Source organism: Tupaia chinensis, unplaced genomic scaffold, assembly GCF_000334495.1.
Source record: "Tupaia chinensis unplaced genomic scaffold, TupChi_1.0 Scaffold146313_1, whole genome shotgun sequence".
Classification (NCBI taxonomy): Eukaryota; Metazoa; Chordata; class Mammalia; order Scandentia; family Tupaiidae; genus Tupaia; species Tupaia belangeri.
Genome location: NW_006206169.1, coordinates 44781 through 50334, shown reverse-complemented (window position 1 = coordinate 50334; position 5554 = coordinate 44781).

Here is a 5554-nt window from a genome sequence, read left to right as displayed (position 1 = left end):
AGCCATTACGCCAACTACTGGTCCTGAGATTCTCACTGGTCAAGGAGATGGATACTAATTTCTTATATGTGGGGAATATACATATTGACTTCCTTTTACAATATAGAAAAAGCAGTAGGGGCCAGCAGATAGAGTAGCAGTTATGCTGTTGAATTCCCACACTGAGGCAGAAAATGGTCAGATTACCTGCAATATAGAAGATAAGCAACACAGCTCAGCAACTGAAGGTCAGCTAAGGAGGGGAGGATGCTCAGCAGCTGAAGGCTACATAAGGAGGGGAGGATGCTCAGCAGCAGCAGCAGCAGCTGAAGGATAGCTAAAAATGGAGATTGTCATGCTCCAAGGACAAGGAAATAACTGAATTGTGAATTCCTTATGGTCTATACCTGTTACAGCCTTTCTTCCTTGTACCACTAATCACCTGTGCCTATTTTATTATCATGCTGACCTTCCCGTAGAAACCAATAAAACCTCTTACCCTACCCTAAATCAGGGCACAGAGCTTGGAGTCTGAACTTCTCTGGGTCTGCCAGCAAAATAAACCCGAGTTCTCTTACACTCTGAGTGGTGTTTGATTTCTTGGCTGTCTCTGTTTCTGCAACAGCATGGCTGACTGCAGTTTGAGTCCCAGACCTGAAGGCTTAGAATTCACACTGGGCATGTGTGAGTCCATGTCCTAGATCCTGGGAGGAGAATGGAGGAGAAGAGATTGTGGCATGGGCATCCCCCCGGATGTGATTTCTTCCTCCCTCTAAATGTCTCTGTCTCTCTGGTGAGTGGATATGCCCTAATGCAAAAAATTCCAAAAACAAAAAATAAACAAAACTAGAAAAAGGAATAAAACAATAGTAATTTTACAGTGATGAAACTAACAAGTGCTACTTTAGTGAGGTAATCAAGTTTAGCATTTTTAGTGATATATAGATAATTATAAACATCCTTAATGTGATATTGTGATAGGGAGTTAGCTAGAAATGAGCAAGAAGACCTAATAAAATAGTAGAAGGACATCTCATCAATCACAACTTATCAGAAGTTACAACCAGACCTCTGTGAGAACTCCTTTCTTCCAAACTGTTTTCTGGTACTGGGAGGTTGTTATCTTGCCTTCTGCCATTCCAAATATACATACAGAAATTCAGTACCATGATGGAATGCTAAGTCAACGTCCTGATTCCCATTGGAGCAAATAACTAGTAGGGCAGATTATCAAATGTGGATACTCATACTTTCTAAGTTGACACTGGGCATGTGTGATTAGATAAATTCCTTAGGACTAGCAGTTGTCATAATGGCTATGTCACTGGACTCCCATGTAGTTGACTGTGGTTCAAGTTCTGGAACCTGGTGCCTTAAATTCATGCTGGACACATGTGCATGCATGCCCAAGATCCCAAGAGGAGAATGGAGGAGAAGGGATTGTGGTGTGGCCATCCCCCCTGGGGGGTGATTTCTCACTTTTTGTCTCTCTGTTTCTCTCTGTCTTTCTGGTGAGCTCATGTACCCTAGCAAAAACCCCCTCTCTCAAAAAATATTCCTCACCAGAGAGAGAAATGCATAAGTGTAGAAAAAAGAAAATTAATTCAAATAACCTAAATACTATGACAGATCATCCCTGCTACATATCCATCACCAACTCTTATAATAAAAGTAACACCTAACCCCATTCCCAGTGCAGTTGTCCTTCTCTATCAGTTGCTCACCTCCATGTCTTTTTAGCATGGGGTTGTATTTCTTTTCTATTAAAAATAATCACTTTCCTATCAAAACTTCTCTTTTCCTGATTTACTTACGCTTTCAGCTAAGTTTAATGTCTTATCACTCTTACATCCCATAGAACAATGCTTATGATTAAGAAATGTAATTCAGAATAAAATAAATATATGATCTCATGACCATGAATAGAATTCACATGCTATAACATTTACTTCATTATTCAGAAATAGCTGGCTTGATAGTACAGTATATGACATTGCCCACTAGGGATTAATTTACAATGCCATTTAAGAGAGCATATCTTGGAAGAATGGAATTATATCTCACAGAATGCAGTAATGTTTGAATTTTCAACCAATATATGGTGTACTTTGATAGCCAAAACACATAGTTCTAGAAATTAAGAGAAAAAAAAAGGAAATGGTCCTTTTTTACTCAATTAACATTGAGACAGGAATTAGACCTAGTGAGTAGGTAAATTGGGCAAGGATTCCTAAGTAACAGTCACTATGATAAAAAATGGACACACACTAAGTCAACATCTGGGCCATGTATCCAGATATGGGTGCAAATTTCTTCAAAAATCACCTTGGGCATGTGTGATTGGATAAATTCTTCGCCTGAGAGAAATGCCCAAATGCAGGAAAAGTCCTGAAATGCAATCAAAGAAGCCAAATACTATGACAAACGTTCCCTTGCTAAATGTTCATTATCAGCCCCCAGGATAAAAGTAAAACCTAACCTCATGCTCAGTGCCCTTGTTCTTCTTTGACAGCTGGCCTACCCACATGCCTTTCAGGCACAAGTGTATATTTCCTGCCTATTAGAAATCTTTATGTTTTGGGACCACCAGATTGCATAATGGTTATGTCCCTAGACTACCACATAGCCAACTGCTGTTTGAGTTCTGGACGCAACAGTTTGAAGCTTACACCAGGCACATGTGCGTAAGTGCCCAAAATCCCAAGAGGAGAATAGAGTAGAAAGGATTGTGCGGCAACCATCCCCCCAGAGGGTGATTTCTTGCTTTCTGTATTTCTGTCTCTCTCTCTCTGGAGAGCACACACATCTTATAGCAAAAATCTCTTTAAAAAGAAAGAAAATAAATCTTTACTATTAAAACTTCTCTTTTTCTACTTTATATGTGTTTGTGTTTTTTCATTCTGCATCTCAAAATAGTTCTTTTAGATATCTGAACCTAAAGAACCTTGGATTTTGCACCCTGCAGCTGCCCTCTCCTCTAGCATCACTGCCTTTGGGCAATTCACTCCCTGTAAGCTCCTTTTTAACACCACTAAGCTTGTCAATGAGCTGGGATTTCTTTTTAAATGATAGCCAGTTCTTCTACTATTCACTTTTTTCTTCTTACATAAAATCAGCTTCTCAGAGACTGAACAAGTCTAACTGAAAACAAGAAGTCCTAACAAAGTCCCTCTGACACAAATAAAAACCCTTTGCCTCAGTTTTTTATTGGCAACTTATTTTCCAGGACCCACTCCCTGCCTGGGAGCTCTGCTCTTTTTTCCTTCTCTGAAAAATCTCTCCACTTCTTTGTGTTTTTTTGTTTGTTTGTTTGTTTGTTTTGTTTTGTTTTGTTTTGTTTTCTGTCTTGGCAACTTTGGGCTTTGCTAATTGGAGTTCTTAATTCTAAGGAAGAAATGTTTACATAATGAAATAGAATAATGGATCAATTGAATTGGAAATTCAGGCTACTATTGTGTGATTTTCTTTTTTGACTCTTCCTGACACTAAATGAACAGGCAAAGAAAGAGTTTACTCTATTGGCTTGGGTGATTTGTACTTATTTACAAAAAGAAATTCAGTTGGGGCTACATAATAGGTACACAAAACTCTGTGGTTGAAATGGTTGAACCCCAGTGGCTGCTTCTTATAGCATCCATGTCTATGGGGCCAGCAGATGGTGTAGTGGTTAAGGTCTTGGACTCCCATAAGGTTGACCATGGTTGGAGTCCTGAACCTTTTGGCTTGAAACTCACACTGGGCATGTGCATGTACATATGTGTGCCCAATATTGCAAGAGGAGAATGGAGGAGAAGGGATTGTGGTATGGCCATCCTCCCTGAGGGTAAACTTGTGACTTTCTGTCTCTGTCTCTCCAGCAAGTGCATGCATCACATAGTAAAAATCTTTTTTAAAAAAATCCATGTCTAATAGTAAAATTTAATTGTAAGCAACTGAAATTTTAAAAAGGAAAGCAAAGGGAAGAAGCATATAACAGCCAAAAGAATAGAAAGTTCTTGTTAAAAAGAAATTCTGCATTTTGATTTATAAAAATGAAAATTAAAAAAGCAGGATTTATCTGAGACATTGCCTGAGGGGAAAAAAATCATTGAAAGTAGCAGGAAAAGGCAGTCATAATTACTAACTAGAGATTTCTAAATAGATTCAGAAATAAAAACAATGACTGTGATGTGTATTTCCCTCGTTTGTTGTGGGTGTGTGTGTGCATACTCATGCACACTTTGTTTTTTCCCCAAACTAAACTTAATAGCCCCTTTGGCTTTTCCTGAAACTCTTGCTTGGTCCTTATTATTTTACATAAGAATTATTTTCTCTGATTAAATCTATAATTTAGTATTATGAATATTCTGATAGGCCTGTCACTGAGTTAGAGATTAACATCACCCAAAGATGTAAAAGATGACTATTTCCCAATGGTGGATTCAATGATTATGGGGAAATTGGTGTTTATAATTTTGTAGAGATGATAGCTTTTATTTGTATGAAAAGTACTTGCATTTTTCATACAAAAGCATAAATTTTTTCTTAGGATTGAGGGAAAGTTTAAATATACATAGAGAGATAAGTATAAATTCTGAATAGTGAAGAGCCAGCATATCATGATTACTGAGGTATTTTATCACTGTCCCAAACCTACCTTGCCATAGTTTGCATGTTTGCATGTGATGCTGGTACTTAGACTCTGAAAACTACGTGTCTCTTTTGTTAACTGGTTTAATATTTGCTTGTGTACTTGCTTGATTTCTTTTTTTCTTTTTTTTTAGAGAGGTTTTGCTTGCACTCGCCAGACAGACAGAGAGAGAGACAGAGAGACAGAAAGCAAGAAATCACTCCCCAGGGGGGATGACCACTCCAAAAATCCCTTCTCCTCCTTTCTCCTCTGGGGATCTTGGGCACACACGCACACGCACCTGGCGTGAGTTTTAAGCCACCGGGTCTGGGACGCGAACCGTGATCGACTACGTGGGAATCCAACGACATAGCCATTACGCTAACTGCTGGTCCCAGTACTTCCTTGATTTCTATAGAGAATATTACAACAGAACTTAAAGAAAGGGAAGAAAAGAGAATCAATTTATTATTATCTGTTTGCTTGGTGTTTTACAGTCAGCATCACCCTAGTAAGAGTTTTTCACTTTAATTTCGGCAAGGTACTAATCTTCAGATTCTTTTGGAACTCCCAGAATCACCCTCATTACACCACTGAAGAATTCTCAGAAAAATCTTGATAGCCCTTTCTCTACAGATACTTGAATCATAGCAGCTTAGGTAGCAACACTAGACAGTTGATACACACTACTCAAAGATCTTTTAGATACTTTCTAATGTGCTGGTCATTGTGTCTTCCCAAAGGTCTCAACTCTAACTCTTTCATGAGGCCCCTTTACTGAGGTCTTGATATAAAACCATCAGCCAAGCAGTGTTTCCTTTGTGTCTCAACTTTGCTGATTCCTCACTGAGCTCCTTGACTCTGATACACCTATCTTTTACTATTTGTTGCATCAGCCTTAGGATTGACAGCTGTTTTCTGCAGTTACTGCTTCCATATTACCTGTGATTTTTTTTTTTGTTTTTC